The sequence below is a fragment of the Rhinolophus hipposideros genome (genome assembly GCF_964194185.1).
Source record: "Rhinolophus hipposideros genome assembly, chromosome: 19".
NCBI classification, from domain to species: Eukaryota; Metazoa; Chordata; class Mammalia; order Chiroptera; family Rhinolophidae; genus Rhinolophus; species Rhinolophus hipposideros.
Window position 1 is genome coordinate 35,745,569 of NC_138065.1, and position 20,684 is coordinate 35,766,252.

The window sequence follows — 20,684 nt, forward strand, 5'->3', positions numbered from 1 at the left end:
GCGTTCCTAAGTTGCCATGAAAGTAAGGAATGACCAAGAGAACTTCCATGAATCCATGCAGAGCTTTCAAAAAAGGAAATTCTAAGTTCAGATCTGCCACGGGGCAGAGAGGCCTGGTGTGACGTCCCTGGGGAGCCTATCAATGTACCCACTGAGCCCGAGCTTTCGCCTCGCAGAGTCCTGGGAATGTGCTCTCTCAGTGCACAGCTCCACGTGCCACGTCGGGACCAAGTGTTTCCACATGACAGCTCATTAATCTAGTCCTCACAATAATACTGCAGATAGTTTATCATTACTCCATCTTGTACTTGAAACTGAACTCAAAGGGTTTAGATAACTCAAAGGTCATGCAGTTTTTAAGCAAAGAAACAGGATCAAATCCAGTTCTAAATCTGTTAACCACTTACTAAAACTCAAAGCTGATAATAGTCCCAGAACATCATGCTGCAAACAAAATTACCTGGGGTTCTGGGGCAGTGGGAGCAAGACTTCTTTGTTTTTCAAAAAGCAGCCTCTTATTCATCAGAAATTATTCATGCAATACCTAAATGTTCAGTGTACTCACAATACCACAGCGAAGCCTTATAACTCATAAATACTATTTCTCATGCTAATACATTCATTTTAGGTAACAAAAGAAAAGACTTTGGAAAGCAGTATATTCAGATGGGATGAAAGCTACGTATGTGGGCTGCCCTGCTGGTCCCTCCGTGGCCCTCATTGCCCCCGTCATATTTCCCAGTGTGGAGAAAAACAGGGTACAGCTCAGAATCTGTTTTTCAAAGTGAACAAGGCCACTCCCTTTCTTTTCCCCAACCCCTTAAGATAGGTACTTCTAATTTTGAAATTTAGCCTAGATTCTGGGGCAAAGCACTATCAAATGAGATGGGGGAATTCCCAGTTTTGTCCCATATTGTTATTCTCCCTCTCACACAGCTGATGGAGGGGCAGGCTAAATATGAATCCACAAGTATGCTAAAGGCGAGCTTTAGTTTTTTTTAAGAAAATGCATTTATACCAATCAAATTCAGTGGAGAAAGAAGAGTCTTTTCAACAAATGATGTTGGGACTACTGGATATTCACACGTAAAAGAATGAAGTTGGACTCCTTCCTCATACCATATACAAAAATTACTCAGAATAGACCAGAGACCTTACTGTAAGAGCTAAAACTGTAAAACTTTTAGAAAAAATATATAAGAATGCATCTTTATGATCTTGGGTTAGACAAAGCCTTCTTAGTTATGAAACCAAAAGCATAAGGAAGAAAACAATAGATAAACTGGATTATTATAGCACTTTTTTGCTATAAAAGATACCATAAAGCAAGTGAAAACACAACCCATAGTATGGAAGAAAATAACTGCAAATCATATATCAGATAAGGGATTTGTATCCAGAATATATTAAGAACTCTTACAAATCAATAATAAAAAGACAGCCTAATTACAAAACAGGCAAAGAAACTGAATAGATATTTCTCCAAAGATGACATACAAATGGTCAATAAACACATGAAAAGTTGCTCAACATCATTAGTCATCAGGAAAATGCAAATAAAAACCACAATGCGATACCCCTTCACACTAGGATAGTGATAGTCAAAAAGACAAGTGTCCTGAAGCTGAAGTAGAATAACATTGAATGTCAACTATAGTTACATATATATATTCACAGGATGTAAAGTACAGCATAGGGAATAGAGTCAATGGTATTGTAATAGCTATGTACAATGTCAGAGGGGTAGTAGACTTGTGGGGGCTACCATTTTGTTAGGGGTGTAAATGTCTAATCATTACATTGTTTGTACACTTGAAATTAATATAATTAATTAATTAGTTAATTATTAATTAATTACAAGTGTTGGTGATGATGTGGAGACACTGGAACCCCCATAAACTGCTGGTGGGGATGTAAAATGGTGCAAACACTTTGGGAGACATTTTGGCAGTTCCTCAAAATGTTAAACATAGAGCTACCATATAACCCAGCAATTCCATTCCTAGGCATATACCCCCCAAAATGGAAACATATCTACTCAAGAACTTGTACATGAATGCTCATAGCAGCATTACTTGTAATAGCCAAAAAAGTGGAAATAGCTTGTATGTCCATCAACTGATGAATGGACACATAAGATGTGGTCTATCCATACAATGAAATATGATTCAGCAATAAAAAGAAATGAAGTACTGACCCATGCTACAGCATGAATTAACTTTGAAAACCTTATTCCAAGTGCAATAAACCACGGAGAAAAGCCACAAGTTATATGATTTAATTCGTATGAAGTGTCCAGAACAGGCAAATAGATAGATAGATGATTGATAGATGATAGATAGAAAGATAGGAGATTAGTGGTAGCCTTATTAATTTAATTAGTGATAGGGCATGTGGAAAGAAATAGGAAGTGACTACAAATGGGTATGGGGTGTCTTTTAGGGGTTATGAAATGTGCTAAAATCGATAGTGGTGATGGTTTTACAATTCAGTGGATACACTAAAAACCATTGAATTGTACACATTAAATGTGTGACTGTATGGTATATGAGTTTTGTTTTGATAAACATGTATACGTGTGTATGTATACATATGTGCACATACGAGTATACATGCATATACATGTATAAAAATTTCACATAAAACCCAGGTGATATCAAGAATGAAGTGAATCACCTTTGGTGCTCTGCCTTAGTCTGGTATATGCAGCTGTGTGCAGGGGTAGCCTGAAAAGCAACTGGATAATGTTGTGTGTTTTTTTAAAAAACACCTTTACTGGAGTACTATAGTTTACATGTGAAAAAATGTTCCCATTTGAAGTTTATAGTTTGACAAGTTTTCACAAATGTAACTACCAACACAATCAAGATACAGAACATTTTCATTACCCCAAAAAGTTCCCTTGTGCACCGTTGTGCCCCAGGGCCCAGCCCCAGACAGCCGTTCATCGGCTTACATCATTACAAGTTAGTTTTGCCTTTTCTATAATTTCACATAATTTAAATAACAGCGTGTACTATTTTGAGTCTGGTTTGTTTGAAAACTCAGCCTATTATATTTGATATTCAACCACATTTTTAAGTGTATCCCTAGTTCATTGCTTTTTTTATTGCTGAGAGTATTACATCACGTGAATATATTACTACAATTTGTTTTTCCATTCATCTGCTTATGAACATTTCAGATTTTCCTGATTAGGGTTATTATCAACATTAATGTATAAGTTTTTGTGTGGACATATGTTATCATTGCTCTATGATAAATGCATAGAAGTGACATCACTGGGTCTTATGGTAAGTTTATGCTTAACTTTGTAAGAAACGGCCCATCTGATTTCCAAAATGTTAATACCACTTTACACAGCCACTAACAATATGAGATGATGTTCAAGTCTTTTAACTTGAGGCATCCTCGTGGGAATCTCATTGTGCTTTTAAATTGCATTTCCTTGATGACTAATTAAACGGAGCATCTTTTCATGTGCTTTTTGGCCATTTATACAACTTCTTTTGTGAAGTGTCTGTCCAAATCTTTTGCCTATTTAAAAAATTGAATTGATTCTTTATTACTGAGTTGAATGAGTTCTTTATTTACTCTGAATTCAAACCCTTTATCAGCTATTTTATCCTAGTCTGCGGCAAGAAATTTCATTTTCTTAATGGTTTCTTTCTTAATAGTGTTTCTGATGAAGTCCAATGGATCCACTTTTTTTTTCATTTATATGCCAAACATTTTGTATCCTCAGAAATCTTTGCTTGCCCCAAAGTTGCAAAGATGTCCTATGACTTCTAGAAATTTCATAGTTTTAATTTTTATCTATTTTAATTTTTGTGTCTAGTGTAAAGCAAGGGTTGAGGCTCATTTCTGAATATGAATATCAAGGTTTCTAGCACCATTTATTGAAAAGACTATTTTCCTGCTGAAATACTTTCTTAGCACCTTCCCAAAATCACAGGATCCCTTGTTTCTCTTTTATAGCCATACCTACTTCCCTTCTCCTCCCATCCTTCCTTCCTTAACCCCTGGCAATCACTAGTCTATTCTCCATTTCTATAACATTGCTATTTCAAGAATGTTACATATACATGAAATCATAGAGAGATAACCTCTTGGGGTTGGATTTTTATTCTTTTGTATTTACCCACACACTATGCTCTTTGCTTCATTTGTGTAGCTCTAAGTGACATTGATATTGCTGGCCATGCATTGTAAATACTTGCATTTCAGGTCTTCTGGTGAAGAATTTTGTCAGCTTTTGTTTCTTAGAAAAAGTTTTTATTTCATATTTATTTTTGAAGGATATTTTTACTATATGGACAGTTCTATGTTAAGAGTTTACTTTGTTGTTTTTGTTTCAGCACTTTAAAGATATCCTTTCATTTTCTTCTGGCTTAAAAAGTTTCTGATAGTACATGGACTCTGTTATCTTCATTCCTCTGTATGTAACGTGTCTCTGTCTGTACATAATATTTTCCTGTCTGCCCTTAAAGTTTTCTCTTTATACATTGTTCTTGGTAATTTGATCATGAATTCCTCGTGTGTTTTTCACTTGTCTTTAACTTGCTTGGGGATTGTTGAGCTGCTTGGATATGTGAGTTTACAGTTTTCGTAAAATTTAGAAAGTTTTTAGCCTGATTCCTCTTGGTTTTTTACCCTCCTCCCTTTCCTGGACTCCAATTACATACATATTTATAATAGCTGTTTCAAAGGTCTTATCTTCTCCATCATCGTGGGTCTTTTTCTATTAACTAGTCTTTTTCCTAATTATGGGTCTCTTCTTCTTCTCCTTCTCCTTCTTCTTCTTCTGTAATGCATGCCTAATAATTTTGGGTTAAATGTTGGAAATTGTGACTTTGTTGAATGTTGGATTCTGTTGCCTTCTTTAATGAATATGGGACTATGTTCTGTTAGGCGGTTATTTTACTTGCATATTAGCTTGATCCTTTTTAAAACTTTATTAATACTTTATAAAGTAGAGTTTCCTCTAGAGCTTGTTTAGTCCTAGTACTAAGCTGTGATTTTTTGGGGGTCTCTTTTGGAGTGCAGCTGATGTTCAACAAGGATCCTCCATTCTGGTTGGTTAGAACTCAAACTTGGATTAGCTCTATATTACCTCTGGGAATTACAGGCATCTGGTCATTCTTTTTCACCCTATAGTTAGTACTCAGCTGTAGATGCAAAAAGACCTCTATTCAGATCCTGAGCATTTTCTACACAGCACATTCCAGCCACCTCAGCCTCTCCAAATTCCAATATCTATCTCCTCAACTCAGTGATACCACCATGCCCCGCTTGAGTCTGTACCATGGTCCAGAAAGTGCCTCCAGGCACAAACCTGGTTCTATCATAGGGCTTACCTCATTTGTTTCCCATTTTGGAGGGGTCACAGAACTGTACTGCCCATTGTCTAATATCTACAAAGAGCTGTTTCATAGATTTTTGTCTGGTCTTTGAGTTATTTACAGTAGAAGAGCAAGTCCAGTCCTAGTTACTTTCTCATATCTGGAAGCAGAAGTAATTAATGCCCTGAAAAGACCCAGTGTTGCCCCTCCCTTCTTCCACCTCACACCTAGAACTGTCTCTTTTGTATTCAATATACAAGACTTGATTTAGGTCTGATGGTTTTCTCTTCACACAGAACACTGTGGGCTCCCCAGCACCAGAGTTGGGATGAAAAAGCACAGGGTGTTCTCCCAGCCAAGTTTCAGCTTCCTTTCCTATTGTGAGCAATGCAACCCAGCTGCCCTCCCCCAACCCCTATTTTAAATATGTACTCACATCTCTGCTCACAGCTCCATCCTGTTAGTTAGCTTTTCCCCAATGTTTTTATCTTGGTCCCAGGATCTTACTAGTCATTACATATCTCATTAGTGTCATGTCGAGTCTCAAATCTTAGTTCCTTTTCTTTCTCAGTATCTGTTGTCAAGTTGAAGATCTCTGACAGAGGGGTATGAGAAGCTGTCCATTACAGAATGACCCTTCCTAATATCACTCTGATCTTCAATAATATTCATACATTCTTCCTACTGTAGTTGCCTTTTTCTCCCCCTGCTCAGCATGAATACACTTCATAGTTGTGAGATCACTAGGCTTGAGGGTACATAATCATCTTCACTTCAACTCATTCTTCCTCCACATTAATCCTTCTTTAGGATGAACAATACTGCCTTTGGATTCTGGTAATCGCTCTGCCATTTAATAGTTGGGTATCCCTAGGCAATTTACTTACTCCCTTTGAGCTTCTGGTCATACTTTGAATTGGGGATAATAATACACTCCATATATTTCTTAGAGTTATTTTAAGGATTAAGGAAGATAATCCATGTAAAGTACTGTGCCTATTTATATATATGCATAATAGCATAGATATAATGCCAAAGACCATAGTGTTAAATTAAACAAAAAGAAACCCTGATAGTCACAGCACAATATCTTTCATGTAAATTAAACATACACACACCCCTACAAACACACAATATCCCACTGCATATTTCTCAACGATGCACATATCTCTAAATATACAAATAGAAGTTAAAATGGTGAGTTAAAGGGAATAATAATAGCATTGATAGACCATGGCTATGAGTGTTTCATAATCTGGTGCATATACCTGAGGAAAGGGGAAGGAGAGGAAAGAAGAAAGGAAGAAACAAATGAAGGAAGGAAGGGGAATGAACACTTATCAGTGTAATTCACCACAGTAATAGATTGAAATAAAACATATATTCTTCTCAAGAGATACAGATAAACTATTCAATAAAACTTACCATGAATTTACTCTTACAAAGCTTAGAAAAGCACTGCATCAGCCTATAAAGAGCATCTATCAGAAACTTAGAGTCAACACTATTCTCAACAGTTAAACTTTCCAATCTTTCCTTTTAAGGTCAAGAACAAAGGAGAAAAACCTAATATGACTACTAGGTACTACTGAATAATTAATCTGAATGTCCTAAATATTCAATAAGCACAAAGAGTAATAATGATTAGAAAATAAGAGTTAAAACTGTAGGTCTAGACTATATATTTACTTACATGCAAATACAAAATAGAAAAGACAAAAGTATCATCAGAAAAAAACAATTACAACTAATAGGAGGGTTCAGAAAGGTTGCTGGATATAAAATCTGCATGCAAAAATCAACAGCATTATTTTGAGAAGCAATCATCAATCAGAAAAATTAATAAGTAAAAAAAGAGAGAGAGAGCGAGGGGTGGTGGGAGGGGGAGGGGAGCGGACCTGCGAGGCCTGCCCTGGGTCCCTCGCCCGTATTGCTTTCTCCTTTGGCTGCACTGGTGGCTCCTTGGCGGGCCATGATCCAAAGGAACCAGAGCAGTTGAGAAAACAGTTTATTTGTGGTCTGAGCTTTGAAACAACAGATGATAGCTTAAGAGAACATTTTGAGAAATGGGGCACACTCATGGATCGTGTGGTGTTGAGAGATCCCTAAACAAAACATTCCAGGGGCTTTGGTTTTGTTATTACCCTTGTGTTGAAGAGGTGGATGCAGCGATGTGTGCTCGACCACACAAGGTTGATGGGCGTGTAGTGGAACCAAACAGACCTATTTCTAGAGAGGATTCTCTAAAGCCTGGTGCCCATCGAACAGTGAAGAAAATTTTTGTTGGTGGTATTAAAGAAGATACAGAAGAATATAATTTGAGAGACTACTTTGAAAAGTATGGCAAGATTGAAACCATAGAAGTTATGGAAGACAGGCAGAGTGGGAAAAAAAGAGGATTTGCTTTTGTAACTTTTGATGATCGTGATACAGTTGATAAAATTGTTGTTCAGAAATACCACACTATTAATGGGCACAATTGTGAAGTGGAAAAGGCCCTTTCTAAATAAGAAATGCAGTCCGCTGGATCACAAAGAGGTCATGTAGGTGGATCTGGCAACTTTATGGGTCGCAGAGGAAACTTCGGAGGTGGTGGTAACTTTGGCCGCGGTGGAAACTTTGGTGGAAGAGGAGGCTATGGTGGCGGAGGTGGCCGCAGAGGAGGTTATGGAGGAGGTGATGGCAGATATAATGGATTTAGGAGGTGATGATGGTAACTATGGTGGTGGTCCTGGTTACAGCAGTAGAGGAGGCGATGGTGGAGGTGGAGGGCCAGGATATGGAACCAAGGAGGCAAGGGACATGGTGGCGGTGGTGGAGGAGGATATGATGGTTACAATGAAGGGGGGAATTTTGGTGGTAACTACAGTGGTGGTGGGAACTATAATGATTTGGGAAATTATAGTGGACAACAACAATCAAATTACAGACGCATAAAGGGGGGCAGTTTTGGTGGAAGAAGCTCGGGCAGTCCCTATAGTGGTGGTTATGGACCTGGTGGTGGAAGTGGTAGATATGGTAGCAGAAGGTTCTAAAAACTCAGCAGAAAAGGTCTCCAGTTCTTAGCAGGAGAGAGAGAGAGGAGTTGCCAGGAAAGCTGCAAGTTACTTTGAGACAGTTGTCCCAAATGCATTAGAGGAATTGTAAAAATTTTCCACAGAAGGAATGATGATCCATAATCAGAAAAGTTACTGCAGTTTAAACAGGAAACCCTTCTTGTTCGGGACTGTCACAGCCAGTTTGCAAAAAGTGCAGCTATTGGTTAATGCAATGTAGTGACAATTAGATGTATATTCCTGAGGTCTTTTATCTGTTGCAGCTTTGTCTTTTTTCTTTTTCTTTTCATTCCATCAGGTATATTGCCCTGTAAATTGTGGTAGTGGTATCAGGAATAAAAAATTAAGGACTTTTTAACTTTTCAATATTTGTGTAGTTCAGTCTTCCTACATTGTAGTACAGAAACTTTAACAAAATGCAGTTTTGAAGGTGTTTCCTTGTGAGTTAACAAGTAAAGAAGATCATTGCTAATTACTATTTTGTATGAATTTTGCTAAAGTATCCCCATCTCTGTGAGGCTTTTGGTTTTGTGGGTTTCTCTTGAGAGGCATGAAAATGTGGTAGCATTTAAGGTCAACAAACTAAAGGAGGAAACCAGTGCAATCCTCATTCTTTCAAGGAGCACTAAAACAGCTAGCAGCACCAAGTAACCAGCTCCAAATGGGGCTATGAAGGACATCTAGTTTTCTCATGGAATTCCTTCGTGCCCTGAGTGTCACTGAGCATTCCTCGAAGGGAATGCATGGCCAAATGCAGGCATAATTTCCTTTGACTCACAGTAAAATTCAACTCAATTTCTCATGTGTGGTATACAAAACAAACAAACAAACAAAACAGAAACAAACTCATAGATACAGACAACAGATTGGTGGTTACCAGAGGGGAAGGGAGATGGGGGTTGGGTGAAAGGGGTAAAGGGGGACAAATATATGGTGACAGATGGAAACTAGACTTTCGGTGGTGAGTACACTATAATGTACACAGATATCAAATTATAATGTTATACACCTGAAACTTACATAATGTTATTAACCAATGTTCTCTCAATTAATAAAAATCAATTCAAAATGGATTAAGAACACCAGCTCGCTCCTCCACCCCTCCTTCTCCAGCATTTAACCCAGCTCTCAGCCTGAATTAACCAGGTCTGAGGTAATTCCTCTTTCTTAAAGGAAATCTAAGTCAACCCAGGGTGTGACTCTTCCCCTGAATTGGAAAAAAAAAAAAAGGTGGAGGGACCACCATCACCAAGCCTGATTTCCACAATTCACCAGTCAGGATAAATGACTTGTTTGTAGAAAGTGCTATTTGCTATTGGAAGCAGAAAGTTTAGCTATGCAATCCCTCATTAGAGGTGTAATTGACCTGGTCATTTAAGTGCAGAAGGAGAGAGCATGGGGACAAGAGCAGGGAAATAGGGAGAGGGCAGAAGACAGGGATGCAGAGTCTGAAGAAGGACACTGAATCTCAGGAAATCTCATCAGTGCAAAAATCAGGAAAGCAGCTCTGAGGCCCAGCTCCCAAGGGACAATGAATGAAGCTGCAACATCAGGAACTGGGCAGGCCATTGAAGGTTTCAGCTGTCAGAGCACATGATGCCCTATTTTCCATGCCCACCAGCTTCATCAGCAACAGTACTGACAACACCCAAAAGTTCACCCATCACTACCCAAAAGTTCCTCCCCAAATCTGTTCCCATTTTCTCACTGCACAACTCTATGCAAATTCTTCAATCCTTTTGTTCTGCAAATAACTGAACAACTCCTATGTGCATGTCACTGTATTACCTTCTTAGAAAGATGAGAGCTATCCGTAGCCTGTGTACTCCTTGCCCCCGCCACCACTGGGAATAGTTACTACTTAGTTTTCTGTTTTCTCTATTAGACCATAAGATCCAGGATGGCAGGGACCTTGTCTATCTTGCTCATTATTGTATTCCCAATAAGAGACTGGAACATAGTTGGTACTGAATGAATGAATGAATGAATGAATGATCCCTTTCCTCCTGTCATTGACAATATAAGCCAAACATACAAATGCACAGAAATTAATTAAATGCATAAATAATGAATTCACCTAATTGTCTTCCTGAATTATAAATCTAGTATATGAATTCAATATTGTACTCAATTATTTCTCTATGTTGGCTATCTTTGGACTTTATGAAGTCTCCAACTAAAAGAATTCCTTTAGTTATTGTTAAAAAGAGAAGCCCAGAGAGATGGTTTTCATAGACATGTATAGTCATGGGTGCACATATCAAGCAGGTAAGCAATATTCTTACAAAATTGTGATTGGGCAAAGCCCATTCCTATGAGAAAAACAATTTAAGCTCTGATAGAGAGAGGAGAGAACCTCAGGATACATTCAGAGGAATCTCCAGAAGAAATCATCTTACCCGACCACCCATGAACACATTCAACCTCATTCCCCAGATTTCAAGATCAAAAATAGCCCTGGAGAATCTCAGTCGCTCAGATCTAGGTCTGTAGATGCCAGAACAGGCTCAAATGGTCCCTTAAACCCACCGGCCCCTCTGTTACGTCAAAGCCTGGAACATTCAAGATGACAAGAACTTGCTCAGTCCTTCGCTATGAGTCAGAGAAGCTTTTGGTGTACTTGTAAGCAGCCAAAGGGGGAAAGAAGACACCAACATAAGGAGGATGGGAGTAGGAGGCAAAATCCTTCGCTTTTGCAAGCTGAAGGTGCTTGCTGGAACGTCACTGAGGTGTTTCTCTTTGGAAAGAATCGATGCTTGCACCTAAACTCCATCCTAATTAGATGCCACATCAGGTAGAATCTCTAAACCTTTTCAGTCCTGAAAAGAAAAAGCATCCCATTATCACTCTGCAAAATGCAGTCATTAATACCCAGTAAAACATAGAAACTGTGAAAAAGGCTGGGAAGCACGCAGCCACCAACCTTTATCGGGAACACATTACAGAAGAATGAGTAATCAGCTCCAGTAGCCGAGGTGGGGGTTAAAACGTATAAATCTCGCCCTGAAAAGTGAAGGCACCTAATTTTGCTCCTAAATTACAAATCCAATAGACCAGAAACAAACTCTAGGTATGAAGTTGCGGGTAGGGAGTGTTTAGAAAAACTTTCAGTAGGAGGTCTAGGCCTGTTCAGAGAAATGAATGCAAATGAATTCAGTCATAGGCACTAAACTTGGTGCCTTAGAGCAGTGAATGTGTGCTAATGAGGACAAAGGGTGCCATCCAGGATTTGCTTCCCATAGAGAAAAGCTCTTCTTTCCTGGACAACATGTGTGAGGCTGACCTAGTCCGTCTATCTCATGCGTGTGGGGACTTGATTACAGGGTGACCACACCAGATCTTAGGGTGAAGGGATTTCTCTATGCACTAAAACAACACAAAGCACACATCCTAACAACTGTGGGCCTTCCTCTCGGACAAGACAAAATGTGCTTTAAGTCTTATTATGGGTGGCACAGGAATTCGAGAATCAGAAGCTAGGTTTGAATCCTGAGCCCACCGCTTACTGCTGTGCAACCTGGAGCAAGCTGCTTAATCTTTTATCCCTGCCAGCCTGACTTAAAGTGAGCATAAATTATACTGCATACTGAATAGTGCTGTTGAGAGAATTAAGGAAGGCCATGAGAAAGGCTTCATAATGTATAAAGAAAGAGCTACACAAATTCACAGGCTTATGACATTCTGTCTCGGGCTGCACAGTTTTGTCAATTCCAAGAATTGGAATGTTTGGTAGAGGTTGAACTATTCAGGAAAAGGAAACAGACAGAATCTAGAATCTAGTACAGAGTCTGAAACATAAGAGGTTCAATAGCAATTGAACGACTGCTGAACAAGGTTCATCAAAGAATTAAACAGAGATGATTAAACCAAGAGCCTGGGTTAGATCTGGTCTGATACAAACCTCCTCCTCCCAGCCCATGTTCTGGACAGTGATTCACCAGCCTCTTCAATTCTGCAGCCACTAACAGCTCTAAGCTGTGCCCTTGGATGCTGATATCAGACCTGGAAAGAGGTATGCACAGAAGAACTGGAGAGCCACAAAGAGAGGACAGAGAAATCAGTGCACCTGTAGACACATGCATGCTTAGAGCCAGGTCCACTGCCTTTTGAAAAGGACAGAGCTCTCGACAAGCCTCCCTCAATGGCAAGCAAGGACCATGTCTGGCCATAGCCATCGTCAGCTCCAACAGCATCAAGTCCAACAATATGGTATCTATACCACAGGCAGCCTCCTTCTCCAAAGCTACTTGAGAGGGACCCTCTTCCCCACAGCTAGCACCTGCAGAGCATCTGAGGTCTCACAAAGCATCCCTGCATTTAGGACCTCGTGAACTTCGAGAATCCCAAGGTAGGCAGAAAGTTCTTCCCAGCTCCACTTTATGGATGGAGAACCCAAGGTTCAGAGAGCTGAAGTGTCTGCTCAAGGGCACACAACTTGTAAATCATGGAGCAAGGTTCTCAAACCCAGACCTGCCTTCAGACTCTGGATTGATCTCTCCCCAACCTCAGGGTCTTTCCCCCTGTTGATGGGATTAGAGCTGCAGCAGCCAGGAACGCTGTCTGCCACCCTCTACCCCTGCCTTCACTCCACAGGCCTGGCCTGAGCCATGCTTGCCTCAGGGAGGCAGTCACTCCCCCACCAACTGTGCCAGGAAGAGCAGCTGCATGACTTCACATATTACCCTGCTCTCTGCCAGGTACTCATACCAGTTTGTACCATAATTTCTGAGCTGAGATATAATGGCATTTTCAGATGAGTGTCTTCCATCCCTTCTAGAGGAGACAACCAGGCAGAAGGAAAGAGGTCAGTCTCTAGCCTACTGTGCATGAACTTCACTCTTCCAGGACGAGCTCGGGGGGGACAAAGTTCACTTTCTTGGCCCCAGTTACTCAAATTTCTGAAGGGCAATTTCTCAGCTTAAGTATCTGAAGCCAACACTATTTCCTATTTGCCTTCAGGAGGCACTACTGAGCACAGACCAAGACTAAGGCCAAGAATGAACTCTCACCATAAACCCCTGCCCCTCTCCCCTCACCAACTCTCCAGTCACATTCACTGTTCCGTGAATACCTGGACTCATTTGCAAACCAGGCTCACTGCTTTGGCAAATGTATTACCCTCTGCCTTTCTCCTCTTTTCTGTCTGAGATGATGCCTATTCTTCCCTTTAGAACTGGTCAAATGGCACCTCATTCCTTCTCTCAGTCACCCACTTATGCAAGCAATAGTAAAACCTTCCTTGGCTCTCAGAGACAGTCACCACTGCCACCAATACCTCCCCCATTCATGCCTCCATCCCAGCACTAGTCACACTGTATTTAAAAAAATATATATATACATTTATTTAAGTACAGCATAAGGAATATAGTCAATAACATTGCAATAACTATGTATGGTGCCACATGGGTACTAGACTTACCAGGAGGAGCACTTTGTAAATTATATAAATGTCTAATCACTGTGCTGTACACCTGGAACTAATATAATATTGAATGTGCATTTTAATTGAAAAAAAATTAAATTTAAAAGTGTTTTAAAAAATACATTTACTTATGTAAAAATGAGTCAATTTGAAAATAATATTAAGTAAATAATAATACACATTAAACTGGGATATGACAAAAAGGGACCCACAAATGACTAACATTTGAGAAACAAATAAGTGAATTCTACTACCCCCTGATCACCTATGATGTCTGATTGGGTTTGCTCCAGACAGAGCCCTTCTTGTCGTCACCACTGCCGTGCCTTAATTCAGAATGTTGCTCCTCTCAATCACCTTTGATCACTGATCAGTTATCAGCCATCACCCCTGCTCTCAAGGCTCGTAAATTCCTGGAGTAATTAGATAAGTGAATAGACCATTACAACGCAGTATGATGAATGCAATACACGGGGTCATCACAGAGTGTTTTGGGAGCCACACAGACTCCAGTCTAGGAGGTGGGAGAAGGATGGTTGGAATCTGAACTGAGTCTTGAAGGACTGGGAAGAATTAGTCAGCAAACGAAGAGAAGAAAGTTCAGGCAGAGACAGCGATTTCTGGTGCTCTTCATTCCTTTACGTAGATCCCTATTACCATCCAAATCGTTGTTTTTTTATGTCTGAAGGACTTCCGTTTACATTTTTTTATAGTGTTAGTCTATGATGACAAATTGTTTTTCAGATTTCGTAAGTCTGAAATGTCTTCATTTCACCTTTATTTTTGAAAGATATTTTTGCTGGATATTGCTGGATATTGCTAGTTTGGCAGTCTCTCTCTCTCTCTCTCTCTCTCTCTCTCTCTCTCTCTCTCTCTCTCTCTCTCTCTCTCTCTCTTCTTTCAGCACTTTAAAAATGGTGCTTCAATGTCTCTTACTTACATCATTTCCAGTAAGAAATCTGATATCTTTGTTTCTCAGTCTATAACATGTCTTCTTTCTCTGGTTGCTTTTAAGATTTTCTGATTTCGAGCAATTTGATTATAGTGAGCTACACTATACACAGTATACCATGTTTCTTGTGTTTGGGATTTGCTGGGTTCTTAGATCTGTGAATTCATAGTTTTCATCAAGTTTGGAAGTTTTTCAGCCAACATTTCTTCAAATATTGTTTCTGTCTACTCCTCTCTTCCAAGGACTCCAATTACATGTACCTTAGCTCCCTTGAAGTTGTGTCATAGCTCACTGATACTCTATTCATTTTTTAAGTCTATCTCTCTTTGAGTTTCATTTTGGATAATTTTTATTGCTATGTCTTTAAATTCATTAACCTTTTCTTATGCTATACCTAGTGTCTACTTTTTAAACCTCAGACATTGTACTTTCCTTCTCTAGAAGCTTGATTTGGACCAAAATAATCTTCCATGTCTCTACTTAACTTTTGGAACCTATGGAATACAGTTAGAATAACTCATTTAATGTTTTTGTCTACTAATTCTAACATCTGCATCAATTCTGCATCCGTTTTTGATTGATTTTTTTTCCTTATCATGCATAGTATGTATTCCCCTTATTCTTTGTATAACGTAATTTTTTTATTGGATGCCAGACTTTGTGAATTTGACATTTTGGGGTGCTGTATATTTTTGTATTCCTATAAATACTCCTGAGCTTTGTTCTGGGACATGGGTAAGTTACTTGGAAACAGTGTGATCCTTACTGGTTTTGTTAGGTGAGATCAGAGCCATATTTAGTCTGAAGCTAAGTACTCCCCACTACTGAGGAAAGACCTTCCTGAGAACTCAACCCTGTGTCATGAATCCAATCTGGCTGGTGGGAATAGCACTATCCTGCCCCAAGTGGACACCAAACACTGTTTTTTTAATCCTGTTGGGTGCTCCTTTCCCTAGATTTGGGTAGTATCTTCATTCACATGCACTGACAATGGTCTACTGAAGGCTCAATGGGAGAGTCTCTGCATATCCCCACACTTCTCTTTCTGCGCAGCCCTCTCTTGTTTGATACTCTATTCTATAAAAACTAGCTGCCTTGGTCTGGCCGACTCTCAGCTCCTCCTCCTTCGGCTGTGCTTCTGCCTGGGATCCCTGCACCCACAGCCTGGAAATTCTCCCAAGGCAATAAGCTAGGGCATCACAGGGCTAACTTCACTTATTTCCTGTGTCTCATGGATCACTGTCCTTCATTGCTTGATGCCCAGTATCTTGAAATGCATTGTTTCATGTATTTTATCTTACTTTTTTGTTTTGTTTCATTTTGTTTTCAGGCAAAAAGAGGATAAATTTAGTCTCATCTCTGTTACTCACATGAGGCTTAATCAATCACATGGCGTTTTAACACTGGGTTTATGCATCTATTTTCCCACTGGACTCTGAACTTCTTAAAGGCAGTGTATGTGCTTTATTCATCTTCATAGCTTTATAATGCCTGATACACAGTATAGATGCAATAATAATCGGCAGAGGCTAATTCAGTACCATAGATGTACGCTGCCTTTTGCCATTGCTTTAACCAAAGTGGGTAATGGGGGTGGCAAGAGTAATCCACTGGATACTTACAGCATCTCAGGATTGAAAGAGACCACGCATGCCCTCCATGTTACCCCTTTATGAAACACGAAGTCTTCTAATACATCCCGAAGAGGGCATCAGAAGTTGATACAGTGTTTAGGTGGGGAAGAAAGATAAGAAACGAGGTACCATGTTTCATCTATATGTGGGATGCTTTGCAATAGGCTTTCCTGGCTCATAATTATCTCCTCCCACATACCTATCACTTTGGAGACAAAGACATCAGGACTACCAAACACAGGAAAAGGATAAAAGTTGAGAGTAGAAGGTAAGGTAGATATGGTATCAGAGAAAAGAATATGGCCCAAACCAAAGACAAAGGCTCTTTGGAGGAGACTATTTGCAAAGAAAGCAGGGTAGGGGCTCTTCATTTCCCTAGCTTCATATTCTCCCTGGTTCTTGCATTGCTCTAATTTAGCAGGACCAGCTCTCTGCCTTTGTTTTTCCAGTAGAGCCAAATCACATGCAGGCACATGCATGTACGCACACACACCCTAAACCACAGCGTGCAGCTAAGATGAACACAGACATCACCATACAAGCACTCCTATAATGAGGCTGCAAATAGGCACCAGAGACCCTGGGTAGTGCAGGATGCCAACAGTTACTGGTGTTGCTTCTCCTGATTTGGATGTGTGAGAAGAAACTGAATGTGAGCTACAAGGAGGTCCACATTCTTGGACCACAGTTAAGATAGGACCATGCTCCCCCATTTTAAATACAGGAGCTAAAATCCAAAACGATTGAATGCCAAAGTCTAGAACTGGTTTTCCCAGTTCTTAATTCTAAGGTTTTAGTCTCAATTAGACACCATAAGTAACTGATGAAGTGGGTGTCATCAATGGATAGGATCATTCTTAAATGTTAGTTAATAATCCCCTGCCATAAAAATCACAAGCCTGTGAAGAAATCTGACCAGTAACCAGGCTGCAAGCAGTTGCCCTCAAACCCCTCTAAGCAGTTCAAGGTAAAGGTGTCATAGACATAAGCCCAAAGACTGGCTATGTTTCTCCTTTCATTTTTCCTGTCTCCACCTCGGAGAGACTGGCTAAGAGCATAATCCAGCCAGCAAGCGACAGAATAAGGAATGAACAGCATCCTGGATCCTAGGACGGCAGCTAAATCTCTGAAGAGTTGAGTTTATTTTACATATGAACCAAAGATATATCGCTAAAAGTGGAGGTCTTTTCCAGAAAGCTAGGAAGAACCAACCTAGCAACCTGATATGGGGACATTCTGGGTTCCTGTGTCCAGGGTGAAGTTCAGCTTTCTCTAAGAGGATTCGTGTCACCTGATACACAAAGAAAGAATATAGGAAGGAAGGAAGGAAGGAAGGAAGGAAGGAAGGAAGGAAGGAAGGAAGGAAGGAAGGAAGGAAGGAAGGAAGGAAGGAAGGAAGGAAGGAAGGAAGGAAAGAAGGAAATGAAGGCAGGGAAAGAGGAATGAGGGAAAAACAGGAACAAAAGAGGAAAAGAAAAATTAGAAAAAGGAAATAGGCAGGCTTTGTTTTCCTGTTACCACATGGAGATGAGAAACACCTAGATAACTCAAGGGCAACCTGAGCTCAGTGGTCCAGAGGACAGAGAGGGGCTGGTCTTCAAGCCAGAGAACGGCCATCATGGAAAAGAGGTCAGCCAGTTGTTCTTCCCTCAACAGAAAAATGCCTGGTGATTCTTTTATTTGGGAGCAGGAGATGAAGCTGAATGGACTCAACAGAAAACTGCATAGAAGAAAAAAGATTTTGGAGTGTCTGGCTTAAAAACCTCTAAAACCAACACAACTACCCACGATCTCAGGAGGAGGCAGGATATTAGAGGGGATCCACGTTAGAGACGGCCTCCTCTCAAACACTCCGCAGTGCCCTACGCAGGTGGGCAAGGAAGTCAACTGTGCTCTCCCAGACTGTGACAATAACATGCCAGTCTTCTGTCTGAGGCCCCTGCAGGCTCCTGCTGAGTAGGAAATCAGACAAGATCCCTACTCCGATTTTCTAATGAGACAAGATCATTTACGGAGATATTAATTTGGATTTTGTATTCCTCTTCCTGTGGTTTTCTCTTCCCTGCTCCAAGTAAATGCGGGGGCCCTAAGTGCTCACCTGCCCTTGCTGGCATGTGGGGGAGGGGCAGTGGACTCCAAAGAGCAAAAAGCAAAGCTTGCCCAGGGTTTTGTTTCCTGCCATTCTAAGGACTTTTAGGAGTCATGCTACCCAGAAAGCCAAAAAAAGCAGAAGATGGGAAAGAGAGCTAAGGCTCCGAGACCAGAAGCGGACACATCTGCAGACTCTAAGAAAATAGGGTTTCCTCACCGGGCAGGGGAGATGAACAGGCCTCTGTGGGGGGGGCTAGTGGGAGTGGCTGCACAGTAATTGGCCAGGACCACTTTGCAACTGCCTCTTCCAGCAACATCTGGCTTAGTCTAATGCCTTTTTAAATAACTCTAAACCACTACATTAAAAAAAAAATCTCTTTAAATTGCATTATATTGAAAAATACTCAAAATATGTCCACTATCAGGAAAGTCTTGGAAATCTCCGTTGTTAAAAACAGATGTGTTTATAGCAGCCATCTCTAATTCACGGATCGGACCTGCCAACTAAACTGTCATTTGTTGATAATATCACTTTCTAAGTACAACAATATTTCCTTGTACAAATGGAATATATCCTCCCACTAAGTTGTTTATCTGGCAAGGGCAGAAAATGCACCCTCTACTATTTTTTACACAAAACAGTAAATATTTATAAACCTCAGCCTCGTGGAACGTACAGAAACACGAAGAGGCATGGTTTCCCCTCTCGTGCCTTACCACCTTGAGAAACTTGTTAAGAAACAACACAACCTGAAAGTGAGTGGTAGATGCAGATAATTTTGTCTTTAGGCACCACGGGAGTTCAGAGGAATGGGGTTCAGGACACCCCCTGGGAGCCAGGCTCTGTATCAGCCAGGTGAGTAGCACCATGATCTCATTTAGAGCTACAAGAGCCCCTGAGGACAGTTGTGGCAACCACTTTTTATAAATGGGGCAACCAATGCCTCATGGTAAAGGAGCCTGGACTTTGTACCAGGCCTGGGTGACTGCGAATTCATGCTCTTTCTTCTATATCACATTGTCATACCCAGGAGAGAATCCAGGAGTTCATTCAGGAGTGGACGAATTAGAGGCTGGACTGAGATAGACAGAAAGACTGGAGAAGATAAAGGTAAATGAAGACACTTCAGAAAGCTATCTATGTGACTGGATGTTGGAAAAAGAGGAAGGAAGGAATTGAGGGTGCTCAGGGTTTGAGATTCTTACAGTGCCTTCTAGGGCTCAGCTAACAAAGGCTTTCAATCAGTCTTATGGACTGCCTCCCTCAGATGAGCCTCAAACATCTGAGTATAATCCTAATTTTTGGACCCCAATTCCTAGAATAGCAGTTCTCAAAATGTGACCAAGGATCCCTGAGAGTCCCTGAGACCCTTTCAGGGAGTCCCTAACTTTAAAATCATTTTCATAATAATATGCTATGACTTTCCTTTTTCACTCTCATTCTCTCATGCGTGTACAGTGAGAGGAGTGTCCGGAGGTTACAAGGTACGTGGTAGGTGCGATGGACTCAATGCAGAGGCGGATACAAGATTCCAATTGTCATTTACTGAGGCGTAATTAGAGATATTTGCAAAGATATCTGTATCTATAATTAAAGATATTTGCAAAGATGCAAACAATGGCACTCTTGACACTACATTTTTTTGTTTTGGAAAATACAACATTAGTCAGCATTGAATGGGTTTATTATTCTTAGTTTTTTCCCTTTTTTAAAAAAAGTAGTTTATTGAGATGACAATTGTTAGCAAAGTTACATAGATTTCAGGTGTACAATTCTGTATTACATCATCTATAAATCCCATTGTGTGTTCACCACCCAGAGTCAGTTCTCCTTCCATCACCATATATTTGATCCCCGTTACCCTCATCTCCCACCCCCCACCCCTTTACCCTCTGGTAACCACTAAACTATTGTCTGTGTCTATGAGTTTTTGTTTCTCATTTGTTTGTCTTGTTCCTCTGTTGTGTTCAGTTTTGTATACCACATGTCAGTGACATCATATGGTTCTTATTTTTTAACAAATTGATAAATAACTGTTTTTAAAATTTCTCAGTGTGAATTTCTAAAACCATAAATATTAATAGATACAGCTCATACCAACAAAAACTCCTGGGAATTTTTGATAATTTTTTAAGATTATAAAGAAGTCTTGAGACCAGAAAGTTTGAGAACCACTCATCTAAGTG

The 20,684-nt window shown here is 40.2% G+C and overlaps 1 protein-coding gene and 1 pseudogene across 4 annotated transcripts in view; one reads left to right on the plus strand and one right to left on the minus strand.

Annotated features, from left to right (window-relative positions):
* LOC308487230 overlaps nucleotides 1-8,377 on the plus strand; it is a 36,407-nt pseudogene extending 28,030 nt beyond the window's left edge. Inside the window, exon 3 of the transcript in view lies at nucleotides 7,248-8,377. The product of the transcript in view is annotated as an uncharacterized misc_RNA (transcript). The remainder of the gene's footprint in view (nucleotides 1-7,247) is intronic.
* KCNH1 (potassium voltage-gated channel subfamily H member 1) overlaps nucleotides 1-20,684 on the minus strand; it is a 335,068-nt gene that overhangs the window by 154,238 nt on the left and 160,146 nt on the right. The gene's annotated exons all lie outside the window — the stretch shown is intronic.